This window comes from Rousettus aegyptiacus, unplaced genomic scaffold, assembly GCF_014176215.1.
Source record: "Rousettus aegyptiacus isolate mRouAeg1 unplaced genomic scaffold, mRouAeg1.p scaffold_m13_p_4, whole genome shotgun sequence".
Lineage (NCBI taxonomy): Eukaryota > Metazoa > Chordata > Mammalia > Chiroptera > Pteropodidae > Rousettus > Rousettus aegyptiacus.
In genome coordinates, this window is record NW_023416307.1 from 72,592,264 (window position 1) to 72,613,784 (window position 21,521).

Genomic DNA, 21,521 nt, shown 5'->3' on the forward strand with positions numbered 1-21,521 from the left:
TATCATGTTTCAACTACAACAGGAGGGCATACACAACACATACAAGGGACACACCTGAAGTATCTGGCTCAGGAGACCAGGGAGACTGTGCAACTGGCCTCCATAGGACACCTACAAGATAAGTCAACGCTGCCAAGACTGAGAGGCATAGCAGATCTACCTCACAAATAGAAATACACACAGAGGGGGAGCCAAAATGAGGAAACAAAAAAAATATGTCCCAAATGAAATAAAAGGAAAAAACTTCATAAAAAGAACTAAACAAAAACAAAACAAAACAAAAGAACTAAACAAACAAACAAACAAAAAAGACAAGCAAAGTATTAGGTACACTATTCAAAACACTGGTTATAAGGATGCTTAACAAAGTTAGTAAGAACATGAACAAAAAGCTATGTTTCTGAAATGAAGAATACAGAAACTGAAATGAAGAATATACTAGAAGGAATGAATAGCAGACTAAATAAAGCAGAGGATTGAATCAGCAATTTGGAAGAAAAGGTGGCAGAAAACATCCAATTTAAACAGCAATAAATAAATAAGTAAATAGCATGAAGATAGTTTAAGGGACCTTTGGGACAACCTCAAGTATAACAACATTTTATCATAGGAGTACCAGAAGAAGAAGAGACACAGCAAAGGATTGAGAACTTATTTGAAGAAATATTGATTGAAAACTACCCTAACCTAGTGAAAAAAAATAGACATATAAGCCCTGGAAACACAGAGAGTTCCAGACAAGATGAATTCTAACAGGCTCACACCAAGAAAAACCATAATTAAATGCCAAAGTTGAAAGACAAAGGAAGAATCTTAAAAGCAGCATAAGAAAGGCAGTTAGTTACCTACAAGGGGGCTCCCATAAGACTGTCAGCTAATTTCTCAACAGAAACTTTCAGACCAGAAGAGATTGGGTCGAACTATTCAAAGTGATGAAAAGTAAAGACCTACAACCAAGACTACTCTACCTAGCAGGGCCATCAATTAAAGCTAAAGGTGAGAAAAAGAGCCTACTAGACAAGAAAAAGCTAAAGGAGTTCATCACCACTAAGCCAATATTATAAGAAATGTTAAGGAGACTTCTTTAAGAAGAAGAGAAAAAATAATAGAACATAAATATAAATAATAAAATGGCAATACTACAAACCTATCAATAATTACTTTAAATGTAAATGGATTAAATGCTCCAATCAAAAGACATAAGGTAGTTGAATGGATAAGAAAACAAGAGCCATATATATGCTGTCTATAAGAGACCCACTTCAGATTGAAAAACAAATACAGACTTAAAGTAAAGGTATAAAAAATATATTTCATGCAAATGGAAATGAAATAAAGCTGAGATATCAGTACATATATCAGACAAAACAGGCTTTAAGACAAAGGCTATAATTAGACACCAGAAGGACATTTCGTAATGATAAAGAGATAAATCAAACAAGAGAATATAATCCTTATAAACATTTAGATACTTAAAATAGGAGCATCTAAATACACAAAGCAAATATAACTGACATAAAGGGAGAGATTGACAACAATACAGTCATAGTAGGGGACTTTAATACCCCATTGACATCAATGGAGAGATCTTCCAGACAGAAAATCAATAAGAAAACAGCAGCCTTAAATGACACTTTAAACCAGATGGATTAATGAATATTTTTTAAAAAATTTCAACCCAAAGAAGCAAAACATGCATTCTTCTCAAGTGCACATGGAACATTTTCTAAGTAGGCCACAAAACAAGTGTCAATAAATTTAAGAAGATTGAAATCATATCAAGCATCTTCTTTGACTATAATGGTATGAAATTAGAAATCAGTTACAAGAAAAATAACTGAAAAATATACAAACATATGGAGGATAAATAACATGCTACTAAACAATGAATGGGTTAACAATGAGATCAAAGAAGAAATCAAAATATACTTTGAGACAAATGAAAATTAAAACACAACAACCCAAATCTATAGGACAAAGTGAAAGCAGTCAAGAAAAAATGAAAATCTGAACAGACTGATTGCTACTAACAAAATCGAATCGGTAATCGAAAAACTTCCAATAAAAAATCGTCCTGGACCAGATAGTTTCACTGGTGAGTTTTAACAAACAAAAATATAAGAATCAAAGAAGAACAAAAATCAAAGAACATCCATCATTCTCAATCTATTCCAAAAAATTCAAGTAGATGGAAAGATCCCAACCTCATTTTACAAAGCCACCATTACCTTGATTCCAAATAAGATAGAATCATTACAACAAAATAAAAATTTAGGGTGATAAATTTGAACATAGATGAACATAGATGCTGAAATCCTCAACAAAATATTAGCAAACCGAATTCAGCAATACCGTAAAAAGATCATACACTATGATCAAATTTGATTTATTTCTGCGATGCAAGTTTGGCTCAATATCGGCAAACTGAAAGATTAAAATCACATAACCACATCACTAGATGCAGAAAAAGCATTTGACAAAATCCAGCATCCATTTATGATAAAAATTGTCAGCAAAGGGGCAGTAGAGGAAAACTACGTCAACATAATAAAGTCCGTATATGACAAACCTGCAGCTAACATCATATTCAACAAGGAAAAGCTAAATGTGCTTTCCCTAAGATCAGGAAAAAGACAAGGATATCCATGTTCACCACTTTTATTCAACACACCATTGGAAGTCATAGCTACAGGAATCAGACAAGAAAAAGAAGTAAAAGGCATCCACATTGGAAAGGAAGAAGTAAAACTGTCCTTATTTGCAGATGACAAGATACTATGTAGAGAGAACCCTAAAGATTCCACCAAAAAAAAAAAAAACTATTAGAACTGATAAATGATTTTAGTGAAGTAGCAGGATACAAAATTAATATTCAGAAATTGGTTCTATTTTTTATACACCAGTAATGAATTATCAGAAGGAGAAATTAAGAAAACAATTCTATTGATAATTGCATCAAAATAAATAAATAAATAAAACACCTAGGATAAATTTAACAAAAAAGGTAAAAAACTTGGAAAACTCTAAGGTATTTTAAAAAGAAATTTAAGTAGACATAAATAAATGAAAGCATACATTGCTCATAAATAGAAAGAATTAACATTGTTAAAATGTCCAGACTACCCAAAGTGATCTACAATCCAATGTGATAATCTCTGTCAAAATACCACTGACATTTTTCACAGAGCTAAAACAAGTAATCCTAAAATTTATATGGAGCCACAAAGACCCAAAATAATCACAGCAAACTTGCAAAAGAAAAACAAAATAAGTGGTATCAAAATACCTGATATCTATAACTATACTATAAGTCTATAGTACTCAAAACAGCATGGTACTGGCATAAAAATATACACACAGACCAATGGAACAAAATAGAGAGCCCAGAAATAAATTATTATCTTATGGTCAATTAATCTATGACAAAGGAATCAAGAATATACAATGGGATAGAAACAGTCTATTCAATAAATGGTGTTAAGAAAACTGGACAGACAGATGCAAAAGAATGAAATTGAATCACTTTCTTATACCATACAAGAATAAATTCTAAATGAATTAAAGCCTTAAATGTAAGACTCCAAACCATAAAACTTCTGGAAGGAAACAAAGGCTGTTAACTTTCTGACATTATTCTTGGTAATATTTTTTTTTTGATATTTCTCCTTGGGCAGGAGAAACAAAAGAAAAAATAAACAAATGGGACTACACCAAACTAAAAAAGTTTTGCACACACAGGAAATCGTCAACAAAATGAAATGACAACCTACTAATTGGGAGAAGATATTTGCCAATGTTACATCAGATAAGGGGTTAATATCCAAAATTTGTAAAGAACTCATACAACTTAACTCCGAAAATACTAACAATCCAATTAAATTGGAGGTGGACCTGAATAGATATTTCTCCAAAGACAACATACAGATGGCTAACGGACATATGAAAAGATACTCAACATTACTTATCATCAGAGAAATGCAATTAAAACCACAAGATAACACCTCACACCTTTCTGAATGGCAATCAACAATAATTCAACAAACGAGCGTTGGCGAGAAAGTGGAGAAAAGAGAATCCTCATGCACTGTTGGCGGGATTACAAATTGGTGTAGTCACTATATAAAAAAATGTGGAGGTTACTCAAAAAACTGAAAACAGAGCTACCTTATGACTAAATAATTTTACTGCTGATTATTTACTCGATGAAATCCAGTATTAATTCAAAAAGTTAAATACACCACTATGTTTATTGCAGCATTGTGTTCAATAGCCAAGATACAGAAGTAACCTAAGTGTCCATCAATATATAGGAGAAGTGGTACATATATACAATGGAATATTACTCAGCCATAAAAAGAAGGAAATCTTACCATTTGGGGCAATGTGGATGGATCTGAAAGGTATTATTCTAAGTGTAACAAGTCAGACAGATAAAGGTAAATATCATATGATCTCACTTATATGTGGAATCCGAAGAAGAAAATAAACACACAGAACAGAAACAGGGTCATAGATACAGAGAACAAACTGATGGTTGCCAGGTGGGAGGAGAGTTGGGAGGCTGGGTGAAAAAAATGAAGGGTTTAAGAAGTACAAATTAGTAGTTCTGAAATCATCAAGGGGATGTAAAGTACAGCATAGTGAATTTAGTCAATAATCTAGTGCCAGGTGGGTACTAGACTAATTGAGGTGGATCACTTTGTAAATAATATAAATGTCTACCCATTATGCTGTACACCTGCAACTAATATAAAGCAATATTAAATGTCAACGGTAATTGAAAAATAAATTAATTAAAAAAGAAAAGATTTAGTGATTTTTGCTGCTAAATTTGTAGTAATTTGTTATATAGCCTAGATAATGAATGAAAGAATTATAGAAAGTAACAGATCTTATAGTCAGAAGTAATTTAAAACCTTATAGAATTGGTCATTACATATAATGAAGTACCATTTACATAGCTTCTTAATAGTAAAAATAATATTCTCTGTTATTTTTGGAAAGTTTTACTTCTGATAGTTTTTATTTCTAACTTAATGGAGTTTCAGTCAAATAACAGTCATATAATCAAGACTGCTATTTAGTTAAGGGACAGTTACACACATGCGGGTGCCAGAAACTCTCTATTTTCCAAGAGGGTTTCCATCTTTTCTGTTTATACCTGTCCTCAAGAATAAAAACGTGAAGTCTCCTGCATACATAAAATAGCTTAGTAAAACATTAGTTTTTCTCATGCTCTCATTTAAGCTGATAAGATTTTTAAATTCTCTTTTCTGTGTTTTCTGTACCTGGTCATCTGACCACTCGTTGCCCTTATTCTTTGATATCTGTACATCCAATTCCCTGTTAACTACTTAAATTTTCACATACTGCTCCATTTTATTTAAGTCGTTGAATGCTGTCGGCAAAAATTGTTCATAATGTTCCCTTGTTATAATCTCTTTAGTGCTTCTTAGATCAGTAAGTGACAATACCTCTTTCATTCATGATATTGCTAATTTGTTTTTCCTCTTACTCTTGTTCTCTGTTTAGATAGCGGTGTATCAATTTTGTTGGCCTTTTCAAAGAACCAGCTTTGGCTTTGTTAATTTTCCGTGTTGTGTGTTTGTTTTCTATTTCATTGATATCTGCTCTTATTTTTATTGTTTCTTCTTCGTACTTGCATTGGCTTTATTTTGATCTTTTTTTTTTTTCCTGACAACTGTTATTGGTTTAGACATTTCATCTTTTACACTATAAGCATTTAAAACTCCATATTTCCCTCTAAGCACTTAGGTTGCATCTCATAAATTTTGATTTGATGTGTTTAATAATTCAATTTCAAATATTTTAAAATTCCCTTGATACTCCTTTAAAGTGTGTTGTATAAGTTTTACATAATTTTTCTCTGAGTATCTTATTGCTATTGATTTATAGTTTAGTCCCATTTTGATCAGAGAATATCTGTTACATTATTTTAATCCACTTATGTATTGTCACTTGTTTTATAGCCCAACAGATGATCTTTTTTCTCTTGTGGTTCCAAGATTTTCCTTTTTTTCTTTTTTATATAGTTTGAAAATAATGTGCCAAGGTTTACCTTTCTTCGTATTTATTCTGCTTAGGGTTTATGGATCATCTTGAATCTGTAAATTTGTGTTTTTCCTCAAATTTGGGAAATTTTTTGCCTCTGCTGTTTTGTTTTTCTTTTTGTCTGATTTTCTTTCTCCTCTCCTCACCTCCCAAGATTCTAATATACTTTTCATATTGTCCCATGGTTCCTGAAGCACCAATTCTTTTTAAAAATATATATATTTCTCTCTGTTATTCAGATTGATATAACATGTATTAATCTATTTTTCAAGTTCATTGATTTTTCCGTCATTTCCAATTTACTGGTAAGCTCATCCAGAAAGTAATTTAATTCATATATTTTATTTTTCTCTCCTATAATTTCTATTAGGGTCTTTTTATATTATTGAACATAGTTATAATAAAAGCTTTAAAATGCTTATTTGTTAATTTCAAAATTTGACTCATTTGTGATGTCTCCATTAACTGTATTTTCTCTTGAGTTCGAGCTACATTGAGCTATTTCTTCTTAGTCAAGTGATTTTGGATTATCACAGACATCATGAATGATACATTGTAAGGCTCTGTGTTCTGATTTATTCCTCTGAACATACTGATAATTTTTTTTTTTTTGAAAGTAGATGATTTGGCTAAATTTACACTGAAAATGCTCTCCTTTGTGGTGATGCTATTTGAAATCTCACAACAGTTCCTTTAGCCTTAGAATGGCTGTTTGGAATCTAGCCTAGATATATGCAGTTTGGGGATCATACAGAGATTAGGGTGGATTTTATACAAAGAATTTAAGGCTTTTCTCTTATGGCATTCTCTTCTAGTATTTCTTACCTTTCACTTTCCAGTTGTGTTGTTTCTCCAAACTCTTGTGTTCTGGATTTGTGTGCTAGTAAAGATGAGGGTTGTTTCTCTCAGTTTAAGTGCCCAGAATGGCACAGACTAGGAAATAATCTCAAGCAAAAAGTGTAAAAATAGAAATTTAGCTTGTGCAATTCTCTTCTAGAGACTTAAGATAGCAGTTTTATATATATATTTATATATATATTTTATATATATTTATATAAAATATATATATATTTATATAGTTTATAGTTGCTATCTGTAGAACAGTTGGTCAATTAGAAGCTACTGAGTTATTAAAGACAAGCAGAGCACTTACTGCTAATTTAAAATCTACATTATTAATGTGCATTTTTCTCATTTATTCACTGTTCTGTTCATTCATTTATTTCTTCATTCAATAAATATAGCATTTTTAAGGGAAATAACCATTCTCATAAATCTGTGAAATATTTAATAAGATGACACTGTCTACACAAACTCATAGTGTATCAGAAACTTACAGAAATTAAGTTGACCTGCTCAGTGGACAAGTGGACTTTTGATTATTGTCTTGATTAAATCTAGCACAGAATTCTAGACTTTTGTATTGGTTAATATAATTTCTTGTCAATCTTGTTTTCATGACCTGTTACACATAGTTTCAGTATTACTGGGAGTCATATTTATTACTAAATATTTTTTCAAATGTGATGATGAGTTTTAATTGTAAGGATAAACAAATATAAGAGATAAGAGTTACACTATGTTGGTAATGGTAAATATTTACTCCCATCTCCCATTCCCCTGCACCTCATAACCCCAAAATACAGGTATCATGAACAAAAAGAGAAAGAGTGTCCTTCTACTACTTACAGATTAATGGTGTTTTTAGAAAAAACTAAACAAATTTATATCATATATAAATAATCATCTAATAATTTTAAGTTATTTTCTAATTCTAAGATAGCTATGTTAATTAAACTTATCAGAGTTAGTTGCCTATTTGTCATTCAAAACTGACATTTCAGGAATGAGAGAAAAGTTTTAATTTGTTTTAATTAATCATTTCTCTCAATGTGCATCTTTCCAAAAAGTTGATTATGATAAAATTAAGATTTCAATTTTTTCCCAAATTGGTAAGAGTTAAAACATATCTCTCTGGAATTACTAATAATGTTCTACTGTAAGAAACAAAAGAAAGCATAACAAAAACACAGAACCTCTTTTAGTTGAAAACCAATGCTTAGGATTTAGGATTTGTTTGATTATATACTTAGTTGATATTTTTTAACATTAAATAACCTGATCCAGGTCACTTTGAGTTGAAAGTTGGCCATAGCCTATTTTTTAAATTTGAAGTCATTCTGTAAGAGCTATGTTGGCATGTCAAATGAGTTTTTCAGTCTATTCCCACTGTATAAACTAACATCCTTCAACTGACAACTGACAAACAGAAAAATGAACTTTGTCACTTTTTTGATCCTTAGTAACGTAACTATAAAGTATTCAGTATATTGTTTATTTTCAGAGCTTGAGGATAGCAGGTTTAATGATACTAAAAGGACAATGAATTGATGGTGAGTTGAAGACCAAATAGTTTTAGCAGATGTACAAGGTCATTTAGCAAGATCTATATGTGCCAGGTTGGAATTTTTTTGACATCAACTTCATCTCACGGGTTATCACTGTCTTCCTCCTTTTAACCTTGTCTAACTATAACCTGTTAGAAAGGATGGAGAGATTACATATTTTTCTATAGGTCTTTAATCATGGAACCAATGTAGGGGAAATAATACAGAATTTGATTTAGAATGGACTGAGGTACATTTTCTAATGAGGACAGCTGTCCAAAAATAAAATGAAAATGCTTTGGAAGTTATTAATTTCTGTATCATGAAAGTGTTCAGACTAAGTTTGTACAGTTTGAAGAAACTGCTATAATAAAAAAATAATGAAGAAAATGATGGGAATTGGACCAGATTTGTGATGAGGTGTCCTCTAAGGTGTCCTAAGGTAATACCCACTGTATACAAATATACTATTTTCATAAAACATTGAAATAAATAGTTATAATTTACTTTTTTATTGTGGCCTTCCTACATACTTTTTTTTTTGAGTCACTATACATAATTCATTTTATTGTACTGTGTTTCATTGAGCTTCACAGATATTGCATTTTTACATATTAAAAATTTGTGGCAACCCTGTGTTGAAGCACGTTTACTGGCACCATTTTTCCAACAACATTTGCTCACTTTGAGTCTGTGTCAAATATATAATTACCAAAAATACTGGTAATTCTCACAATATTTTGAACTTTTTCATTATTATATCTGTTAGGGTGATCTATGATCAGTGATTTTTTGATGTTACTATTGTACTTATTTTTGGGTGCCAAGAACAATGCCCATATAAATCGATGAACTTAATCAACAAAGGTTGTATGTGTTCTAACTACTCCACTGACTGGCTGTTTCTCATCTTTCATTGTCTTCTCATGCCTATTGTCATGTCTGAACACATGACAATATTGAAATTAGGCCAGTTAGTAATCCTATATTGTGAAAGGAAGAGTCACATGTCTTTTAATTTAAATCAAAAATTTAAAAAAAAAATGATGAAGCTTAGAGAGGAAGGCATGTCAAAAGCCAAAATAGACTGAAAGCTAGGCCTCTTGTACCAAACAGTATCTGAGTTATGAATACAGAGGAAAAGTTCTTGAAGGAAATTAAATGTGCTACTCCAGTGAACACATGAATAATAAGAATGTGAAATAGCTATAGAGAAAGTTTTAATGGTATGGATAGAAGATTAAATCAGCCACATCATTCCCTTAAAACAAAGCCTAATCTAGAATAAGGACCTAGCCCTGTTTAATTCCATGAGAGCTGAGAGAGATGAGGACACTGCAAAAGAAAAGTTTGAAGCTAGCAGAGATCAGTTCGAGAAGTTTAAGGAAAGAAGTTGTCTCCATAACATAAAAGTGCAAGCTAAAGCAGCAAGTGCTGATGTAGAAGATTCAGCTAAGGTAACTAATGAAAGTGGCTACACTAAACTAAAGATTTTCAATGTAGATGAAACAACCTTCTATGGAAAGAAGATAGCATCTAGGACTTTCACTGATAGAGAGAAGACAATGCCTGGCTTCACAGCATCAGAGGACCCTCTGACTCTCTTGTTAAGGGTTAATATGCTGGAAACTTTAAGTTGAAGCCAATGCTCATTTGCCATTTCAAAAATCCTAAGGCCCTTAGGAATTATGCAAATTATGCTCTGCCTGTGCTCTGTAAATGGAAAAACAAAGCCTGGGTGACAGCACATCTATTTATGACATGGTTTGCTGAATATTTTAAGCCTACTGTTGAGACCTACTGCTCAAAAAAAAAAAGATTTCTTTCAAAATGTTATCACTCATTGGCAATGCTTCTGGTCACCCAAGAGCTCTGTCAGAGATGTGCAATGAGATTAATGTTGTTTTCATGCCTGCTAACACAGCATCCATTCTCAGCCCATGGATCAAAGAGTCATTTTGACTTTTAAGTCTTATTATTTAAGAAATAAATATCCTAAGGATATCGCTACCATAGGAGTGATTCTTTTGATGGATCTGTGTAGTCAATTGAAAATCTTCTGGAAAGGATTCACCAATGCCATTAAAAACAGTCATGATCCATGAGAAGAGGTCAAGATGAACATTAATGGTAGTTTGGAAGAGGTTGATTTCAACTTCAGTGGAGGAAGTAACTACAGATGTGGTTAAAACAGCAAGGGAAGTAGAATTAGAAGTGAAATCTGAAGATGTGACAGAATTGTTAGAATCTCATTATAAAACTTTAATGGATGGATTATTTCTTGTGAATGATCATAGAAAGTGGTTTCTAGAGATGGAATTTGCTTCTGGTGAAGATGCTGTGAAGACTGTTGAAATTACAGCAAAAGATTTAAAATATTATATAACTTAGTTGAGAAAACAGTGACAGGGTTTGAGAGGACTGACTCCAATTTTGAAAGAAGTTTAAATATGCATGAATACTATCATTGCATGCTTCAGAGAAACTACTCAAAGGAAGAGTCAACTGATATGGCACAGAAATTGCCAAAACCACCCCAACATTTCGCAGTCACCACCCTGATCAGTGGAAGTCATCAAAATAGAGGCAAAACCCTCCACTAGCAAAAAGATTATGACTCATTGAAGGTTCAGATGATAACATTTTTGGCAACAAAATACTTTTTATTTAAGGTGTGTCCTTTTTTTTTTTAGATATAATGTTATTGCACATTTAATAGATAGACTACAGTATGATGTGTACATAATTTTTATATGCATTGGGAAACCAAAAAATGTGTGCAACTCTACTGTGATATTAGCTTTATTGTGGTAGTCTTGAACTGAACCCATGATATTTCAGAGGTAAGCCTGTATTTGTAAAATAATCTAAAAATGAAGTCTATAAGCAAAATTTCAATATGAGAAATATGTTAGATCGGTCTTTTAAGTTGTTCTGTGTTTTGTTAATCTGCAGTAATGGATAACTTGGCTGATTCAGCCTTAAACAATAAAAACCTTTACACATCTTCCTAGTAATGATGTCTTCAAGAGACTACAGATTTTTATCCTTCAGCTCCACCATTCTCAGTGTGAAGACTTTATGGCCAGGCTTTTTGCTTCAGAGTAATAAAGCTGCTGTTAACATTCCAGTTATTCCATTCTCTTTCAATAGTATCCAAAGCTGAAGGGTGGAAATAACAAAGCAAAGCTCCTTCCCCAATGCTTATGTATTTTGTCAAGAAGTGAAAACTTTCCCCAAAGCCACCCATAATAATTTCCTTGATATAACATCAGTGAGAAATAGGTCATATGACTGCTTAGAACAAAAACTGGCAAAGGATGGAGGCATAACCATGATTTATTTAGACTATTGTTACTCAACTGGAAGTGGTACTACTCTTTAAGGAATATTCAGGAAACTTTGAGGTTTTTTTTTTTTTTAATTGTTACTGTGCCTGAAATAGTAATCTAAACTTGAATTTGTGGGGGCCAGAAATAGTAAACATGACACTATTTGCAAAAATTCCTGTTCAATGAAGACTTTCCGCTTCAAAGGTTTCATTGAAAGCACTAGTTTAGGCAAAAATGATACCTTCCTTTGGGGTTGGGCGCATTTCTGCCTGAATAAAATTACATTTATAATGGTAAGAAAAAAAAATGCATTGTGGTAGGCAAGCAATTGTGTTTGCCCCAATTTTTATGCTTTCTCTCCATGACTCATTCTTTTATTTTAATACAACTCTGAAACCACAAGAGAATTGCATGTGTAAAATGGTAGCTACTTTGTAGAAGATATTATACATCACTTTGACTCGCTATTGTTTTGCACAGTGCTCTACCTTTCTGCCTCAATAAATATTGGTTGATGATGTTGAAAATGTCATTTGTAAGGAGTGGTACATTAACCTGGAAAAAAAAAAGTATATCTAGTGTGAACAACAAAAGAACTCTGTGATAAATCCCACAACTTTAATGACTGAAAGTAACCTCATAGAGTAATCTGATCGTAAATTCCTAACTGAGACAGTCTTAGTGGGAAGCCACACTTCGGACATAGAAAATGTTTATTTTTTGCCTTCAGCAAGCAGTGTCCATTGTTCTTATACATCTACTTTAACAGGCCTTTAAACTATCTGGAGTAACCCTCTTTTTCAGACCCTAGGAGGCATAACTACCCTCAAAGGAGCACAGAATCTTAACTATCTAGTCAGAGAGATTTCCCCACCTTGCTTTCCCCCACTTTCATGTAACCTTCCTTACCTTCCCTCCAAATGTATAAAAAGAATGGCAAAACTCATTATTCAGAGCGTTTGAGGTCATGCTTCCCAGCATGTCATCAGTTGGGCTCAAACAAATCCTTATACAAATTCTATACAGGTTTGGACGTTTCTTACATAGACACTTACTATTGTCAAAGCATTACTCACATACTTGAAATTGGCTTTACCCAAAAGCATTACCATGAGCCTGAACTTTGATTTGCATCATTTCATAGAATGGACATTTGAAGCTTTTAAAAAATAAAATCTTGATCACAGATAAGTCTTAAGGTAATATTTTTCACTTTTATAAAAACCTTTTATAAAAGTAAACTGAAATTTTGATATAAAATAAAATGAAGGAGAATTTTAATAATTCATGAAAATTTATATCAAGATCAATTTTAAGACTATATGAAACAGTGAAATATATATTTCAACATTCAGATAAGTACTAAATAAATGTTAGGATTTATAAACTTCTTTTACAGGCTCTCTATTTAGGAAAGTACCAGAAAAACCTACTGAAATGTTTAACTCATTTGTTAAGGTATATTAACTAATTGTAATAATTATCCATTTGTAAAATTATATTACCACTATAACAAAACTAAAAAGGACTGCCAGGTTCATTCCATTATTTCCATAAATACTATTCTCTTATCCATCAAAGAAAAAACACTTGTGATTACTCATCTGAGTCCCTTCCAAATCTTGGATGCTCCCAGACAGTCCTGCTCTATGATATACTATATGATAAACTTAATAGATATATCTTTGATCAGTGCATGGTAAGAAATCTTCCTGATATTAATATATTTAATATTTTCTCTAGCTCTTCTAGTTTCCTGTATTTATTCATTTCACAAATTTAATTTATGTAATTATCTTTGTGCTCACCTAGCCCAGTTACACACAATTAATTGCTTAATAAATGCCTTTTTAGCATGATAATGATAAATTACTTTTTCAAATATTGTAATGATTCACAAGTGCCCTGAAAAAGTTACTATGAAATCAAAAACTATCCACTCTACTTCACATGTGGAATCAAGCATGTTTTTAAATAACTTAAAAGAAAATAAGATTAAATCTAGAAAGATCTAACATTTATTTCTGCCAAGTTTTAATATGCATGTACATTCACTTAGTCTTAAACTTTGAACTTAGACAAGAAAAAAATAATTTATAAAATCAACTAATTAGTCCAGAGTCAGTATATGGGTATCACAGCTAACTGAATTTGCAATACAATATCAGGGTAATCTTTATGATCAAATTTATATTTTTCAAAAATAAATGTAAAATTTTAGAATCAATATATGACCTATGGAATTCTGTTCTTTATAAGGAATCTATTCTATTCAACGTTGTCATTTTATACTATTTTAATCATTTTAATATTAGCATAGAAAGAATATATATAAAATAATTTTCTTTCATATACAAACACAAAAATATGATTGCTCAAAATTAAGTCTGAAATGTTTATCAGTGCACTAAACAAAGGGCAGCAGTTTTGTTGGTACTACAAAATTTTGGAAAATCAGATAAGACCATAGATTGATTACCCACAGTGTTTGTACCTTGATTCTTCTTTAATTAAAAATATTTTGCCTTAATATATGGCTCTCAAAAAGATTCAGTTTTTAATTCAGTTTTTAAGTGTGAAAAATGTACTTGACATAGAAATTCATTTCAGAAATACTGGAATTTATGGGAAGAGTATTTTCATTGATAAAATACTTCAAAAAAACATGCAAATTTTAGCAAGAAAGCTGCAACACCACTGTCAAAGGCAATGACTAACAACTGTACTTTCTCTAAGAAACTATAAACATGATGTTTCTCCCTCCAAATACTTGCTCCTTAGGGAACTTAGTAGAGGCAGCCTCAAATCCATTTCCTTTGGTGCCTCTGAGTCAGTTTCATATACTGTATTACTCTTATCAGAATTGCTGTATGAATGAATACATTATTGTACCCTGAACCCAAAACAAAAAATCAAAATATTCATTCTATGAGTTTATTTATTAAATTCATTTAGTAAATAATTTTTGCACATTTACTCCATAATAAGAACCAGAGATGTAATAGTGGACAAAAAAACATGGTTCTTACACTAAGGGGAGCTTATACATTTTATCTAAGACAAAACTTAGTATCATTTGATAACAAACATATCCATTCCTCCTTACTTTTCCTAACTTTTCTATTTGACTTACCTGCAGTAAAAATCCAGAACTTATATTCCTGCTTAGGTTTCAAACATTCACTTACCATTTGGCATACAAAATCTAATATTTTCTTTATCCTTCCTTCCTTCCCTCCTTCCTCCCTTCCTTCTTGCCCTCTTTCCTCTATTCCTTTCTTCTTTCCTCTTACTCTCCCTCTTTCTCTCCCTCTCTTTCTCCTATAGAACCCATGATACTCTTTCCAAGGTCTGTATAACATCTTTAGCAATTAGAGAATACGAATTTAAATCACAAGGAAATACCACTACACACCTATTAGAATAGCTAACATTGAAAAGGCAAACAATAGCAAATGTTGATAATGACATGAAGAATCTAGAACTTTCATAGGCCATTGATGAGAATGCAAAATGATAAAGCCATTCTGTAAAACAATTTAGAAATTTCCTGTAAAAGTAAACACACACTTGTCATGTGATACAGCAATTCCACTTATAGGTATTTACCAAAGTGAATTGAGAACATATGTATAAACACTGTATTTGAACATTTTCTTATTCATATCATTTTTATATTATTATTTAAAAAGCCCAATGTAGAGGAAAAACCCAAATATCCCTTAACTGGAGAATGAACAAATTATAGAAAATTCATTCGATGCACTGATACTCAACAATAAGAATAAACAAACTACTGATATATGCAACAACTTTAGTCTAGCATTATAACTAGACTTAAGAGGCCACACACTTTATGACTCCATTTGTACAACATTTTGGAAAAGGTAAAACCATATAGACAGAAATTAAAACATCAGTTGCCAGGACTGCGGTTGTGGGTGGAAGGTTGGTTGCAAAAGGCCATGAGGGAACTTGTTTAAGTTGGTAGCAGTGTTCTGAGGTAGTGGTTACACAATTGTATACATTTGTTAAGAGTCACCGAACTAAAATTAAGAAGGATGAATTTTACTGTAGGTAAATTATACCTTAATTTAAAAAAAATGCGGATCAGAGGTAAGATTTATTTTAAAACACACACACAAAGTACATTTTCTTTGAGTTCTGATTCTGTGAACACAGGATTAGATGGATTAAGAAGTAGAAGGAAGAAAAAAAAATTCTCTGCTCTTTGGCTAAAATTAATTGGAGGCAAATTTTTATTCTTTTATGTATGACTCTTTATATTCTGATGCTCCTTTCTCTAGTTTCTAAAACTTGGAACATTTTAGCTCCGACATGTGTCCTCTCTGCAGGCCAACACTTCTTGTCCTACAATGATTCTTTCTTCACAATTACCTATTGTCTTACCTTCTCCTAAAAAGGAAATCTATATCTGTCAGTGAAATTTTTCTCAGTAATGTATCTGGGGAAATTAATTTTATTGAATTAATATGAATATGTGAAGGTGTGAATCATAGAAAGATACTTCAGAGAAGAGAATATATGTCTTTTTAAAATAATCTTTAATCATTGTCATCAATGCAAGTCAAAGAAATGGAAATATATGTATAACAATGTTAAATTTAATATATGTTAAAATCAGGCAGTGGGAGAGAAAATACTAATCTTTTTGTCTGAAAGTTCAGCACTGTTAACATGACGAGAGTCTCCAGGCGTGGAGCCAGCTCTTCTTCCAAGTTGTTTTCTTTTCTCTCAGGCCCCCTCCTCCACCCTGCACCACCCCCCACCCCCAATTTAAATGCACCAGAGCTCTTAAAGTTCTAAATTGTTTTTATGACAGACGCTGTGCCCAATGTTGTTGGTTATCTCTACACAGGCATTTTCTCCTTAGTCCTTGCTAATGAATTCAGATTTCGTTCATTACTGGGAGTTCAGGTGCTTAAGTGGAAGCTGGGCCCACTCTGGCTCTGTCAGTTAAACAGTCATGCTAATTTTATCCCCCTTACTAGTGAATTATTTAATTCATAAGAAGTTGATGTGGGGTTTCTGAGAAAGATTTTTCTCACACTTTAAAAGGGACTTAAGTAAGACATTATACATTGAATTCTATCTCCCCCCAACCCTTGCCAATTCGTATGTTAAAACCCTGATCCTAATGTGGCTGTGTTTGGTGATAGAGCTTATTAGAAGGTCATAAAGTTTTAATGAGGTCCTAAGTAGGGCCTTAATCCAATGAGGTTAGTGTCCTTTTAAGAAAGGAAGCAAGCTGGCTCTCTCTCTCCACTCTGGCATTGAGGAAATGCATGTGAGAAGGCAGTGAGGAGGTGGCTGTCTCCAAGCTAGGAAAAGAGCTCTCATCTGAAACAGCACTTTAATCACAGACTTCTAACCTCCAGAATTGTGAGATAATAAGTGTTGTTTAAGTCACTCAGTCTATGGTATGAAGAAAACATCCACTTTCTCTTTCTAGACTTTGGACATACCTGTGTGAAAAATATGATGATTGGAGCTTCCACAGTTATCTTGAGTTCATGAAGGAAAAAGTCGAAGGGCAAAAGCTGACAGGCTGAGCTTACCAGTTGGAAAGAAAGAATCTGGGTCTTTGATGATTTCATTGAACTTTTACATAAAACAAACCTGCCTCTCCCCACCCAACCAGCTTGTCACTTAGTTGGATTTCTACCTGTTAATATCCCAACTGACAGAGCTCCAATGATGGTGACAATGATGACTTCAACTATGGATGGGTATGTGAGTACAACAACCACAGGGACTGTCTATACATACTCAAAGGCCTTTGTTCAGGAACTGCCTGAATAACAGTTTTTACCATTGTCAAATTCCTCAATATTTAAACTAAATAGTCCACAAGCTATGTTGCTTGGAATAAGAGTCTTTTCTTTGGTAGCACTTATCCTTAAAAAGTATAAATATTCATCTCAAAAATTTTAATCTATTTTAAAATTTCATTTGGAAAAAAATATTTAAGTTATCACTATTTCACACAGACCCTAAGCTCTGTGACAAGCCAGCTGGCTCCAGCCCAGCCTGTGACTTTTGTTGGCACAGAAAAAGAGGTCTAGTTCTTAAACAGCTAAATGGGAGCTAAGCCACCAGAGCGCCGTTCTATTGTATGCCCTTCTGTGGAATCAGCGAAGGCAACCTGTCCACCTCACAGTCCTGCTGCTCATTCTGGGATGTGGGCTGTTTCTGTCAGGCAGGATCATGAGCAATGGGACCCTCAGGGGCAAGCAGTGAGGTGCTATCTGTCTCTGCAATATGCGCTGTTTCTTTTACTGTTTTGTGGCCTGGACCCATAGCAATACATGTTTGATTTTGTCCTAGGCCTTGTGAAAAGCTCTTCTTACATCTTTTAACCCTAGGAATTATCCTAAGGTAGGTATTGCCATCCTTGTTTTACAGAGATATGAAGTAACTTGTCATCAAAGGATTAAATGATAGAGTCAGGATATATACTTATATCAGCCTGACTCCAAAGCCTGTGTTGTTAAATATTTCAATCTATAACCATGGTGAAACATTACATGATATATACTATTTTCTTCTCACATACTATTTTCTTCTCTCCAGGATAAGGCAAAAAAGACCAAAGTTTCATTTGATGAATCCGCTTTATATATCCATTTCTGTTACATGAGGATTAGAGACAAGTTCTATTTAGAAATAACTCCAAAAACAGTTTTTATATTTTATTTTCACATTGGAAACCACTCAGGTTTGCGTCATCCTCGAAGTGCGTGTTTATATAAAATTAACGCTGGCAGTGAGCTACTCTTATGTGATTTTATATTAATATAAAAATATGGTTTTGTTTTGGAAAATATAGTTAGGTTTTCATAAAGATGTTATTTATGTTGGCATGTAATGAGATTACTGTTATTATTAAATGGACTAACAAATAAATATTTTAAGAATAAACCTGGAAATTCTTTCACTCATCACTTACTTCTTGTTTATACAGAGACATACTGCATGTAAATTGTGAAATAATTATGTATTTTCATGTTCGCAACACAAAAGTAAAGTACCTTATTAAAAACAGAATCTTTACTTATGTGAATATGTGCAAAATAAACCTAAAAGTGCATTTCAAATAAGGCAATTGATGAATTATTTTTCTAGGAAGGTATAGAAGAATTGCATTTAAATTTAAGAAATCTAATATACAAACTTATAGTTAGTAAATACATAAAATAGACAAGGGCCACTTACATTAAAAAGTAATTTTATTTTTTATGACATAAAATACTGCTCATTACTTTTAGCAGTGAGTTTTCCTGGTTCAGTCAAAATGTAGCTGGATTTAGAAGGGACAATAAGAAGCATTTTAGGCTCAACCTTCCTCATTAAACAAAGTCTGATGGTCTCAATGGCAAGAGTGCTATCTGCAGCTTTGGAAGTCTGCTCTCCACTTGCCACTGAGAAGCTACTCTATGATAGGGAGATTATTCGTATAAGTCCTTGTTTGTCTTCATAAAGCTTTGATACGCAACATTGTCCTAAGGAGCGTCAGTGAATTGGTTAGGCAGTTTTAATGTAAATTAAGACATTTTTCTCATTTAATTTCAGACCACCTGCAATGAGGCAAGTGATATTTCTTAAAAATCTCATCACAGTCTAAAGCCACACCACACTGAATAAGCCTGATCCCATCTGCTCTCAGAAGCTAAGCAGTGTCTGTCCTGGTTAGTAGTTGGATGGGAGACCATCTAAGAAGACCAGGTGCTGTAGGTGTAAAAAGTAAAAAAACAAGGGATTGTAAACTGACAAGGTCCTTGCAATCTGTGAGGTCAACTAAAAGTTGCCTCACTTAAAAAAAAAAAAAAAAACTCATCAGATTTTCAGTGCTCTTTCCCACAATTACAGTAGTTCAACAGTTTGTTTAAAATTATTTTGTTTTTTGCTGTGGGAAAGTACTGTTTCATGATTGTTTGCTTCCAGTTTCTACCAATACTGTTTACTTGACTAAAGACTAAAACACCGAAACTTCTGTAAAGAGCACTCATTTCCACTTCAAGCTATAAACGCTTATTCTTCTTAAATTCTAAGTGGTTTCTAAGGGAGTATCCTTAATTTGGTTTTTCCTCAGAAATGGGCTGTGGTCAGTTAAATCTCTGCATATGGGGTAATTTTCCCATCTTGGTTAGATTATTTTCTTGATTCTTTCTTTTTTCCCCTTCATGGTCACTACTGGGCTAGCTAAACCATTTATTTGAAATAAAAAGGAAAGATTTATATTGTTTAATTTGATAAGCTGAAAAAAGAATGGCGGCTGATTTACAGTGTCAAAGATAGAGAGAGTACAATTCTATAAAAAGCAACCAGCAAAAGTTGCCTTTCCCTGTCTATATTTTAAATAAAACTCAATCATTGGACACAGATATAAATGAAGGAAATTTCATGTGACTATTTCTAGATTATAATGTCAATTGACTTTTCTCATATTTGTGCCATCTGGAAGTCTCTGAGAGTGACAAATTATTCCAAATACAGTGACTCAGGTAAAACTTTCAGTATTTCACTTTTAGCACAGATCAGTAGCAGTCTTTATAATATAGTATAATATACATGCAATATATATGATATTTTATATACATTTCTATCACACTGCTTGAATCTCTTGTATTTCAGTCATTCCTATCTCTTGAATTATTCTCTGGTAATGGAGAACCCTTTGTAACTTAAAACAACATACGCTAAATTTTTTTAATAAACAGAGTTGAGGAAAGGAGATTCCTGGAAGCTTAAAATTCTAGTGAAATATGATAGAATAATGAAAACTTTAATTCTTAGATTAGCAGACAGCAAATTATTTTTCATTTGTTATACTTTCTCAGTTCTATTCAGCTTTAAATATTTCCACTAAAATATGTATGCTCTATGTATTTTCTCTTGTACTTTGAAACTGTATTTCTTTCTGCTCATTGTATTATTGGGAAAAAGACTTTATTTTCTTTTTAGTTTTATTTTTCTTAAAGTCAATAGATAATTTACATTTTGTAATTTTTTTCAGACCTCTTCTTAAAATATTTTTTATGTGTGTATTTAAATATAGAATTAAATTCTTGTTTTGGAAGACAGATTTCTAGAGCTATCTCTTCCATAGAGTAAAAAAAAAATAATAAAAGTTTCATGGACATAGGGGTTTTTAAAAATCTTATGATTTAAAAACAGATCTGGGTGTTGATTTATATAAATATGACCATTTGACAAATTAACTAAATCAATGTGTTTTTTCCTCCCAATATTTCCCATCCCCCATTCTCAAGTATATATACTTTATTTTAAACATAACTTGCATTAATTCATTAATAAGTGTTTTACCTATATGTTTAATTACTTTTTTCATTTCACATATGCATTTACCTTTTTCCTACCTTGTAGTTTCTTCTTTTGTCAGAATAAACTTTTACTCAGAAAAATTAATGAATTTATTAAAATGTTTTCCTTATTTTATAGTCAAAATTGTATTTTCAGAATTTATATAGAATTTCTTTTTATAAATCCATTTCATTATTTGAACTCTTTTTATGGGAAGTATATCTTATCAGAAACGTTCTCAGTTGCATGATCAAATGCTTAGAAAAGATATAGTGGCACACGAAGTAGAGTATTTTGTTCAAATTTATACACACTGTTCTTTAAAGCATTTTTTTTTCTTTCTTTTAACCACAAGAGAAGATGATACCCTGAGGGGTCTAATTTT

The 21,521-nt window shown here is 32.2% G+C and overlaps 1 protein-coding gene and 1 pseudogene across 1 annotated transcript in view; one reads left to right on the forward strand and one right to left on the reverse strand.

Moving 5' to 3' along the window:
- EPHA6 (EPH receptor A6) overlaps positions 1 to 21,521 on the reverse strand; it is a 795,422-nt gene that overhangs the window by 355,049 nt on the left and 418,852 nt on the right.
- On the forward strand, positions 19,431 to 19,549 carry LOC118601850 (annotated as a pseudogene).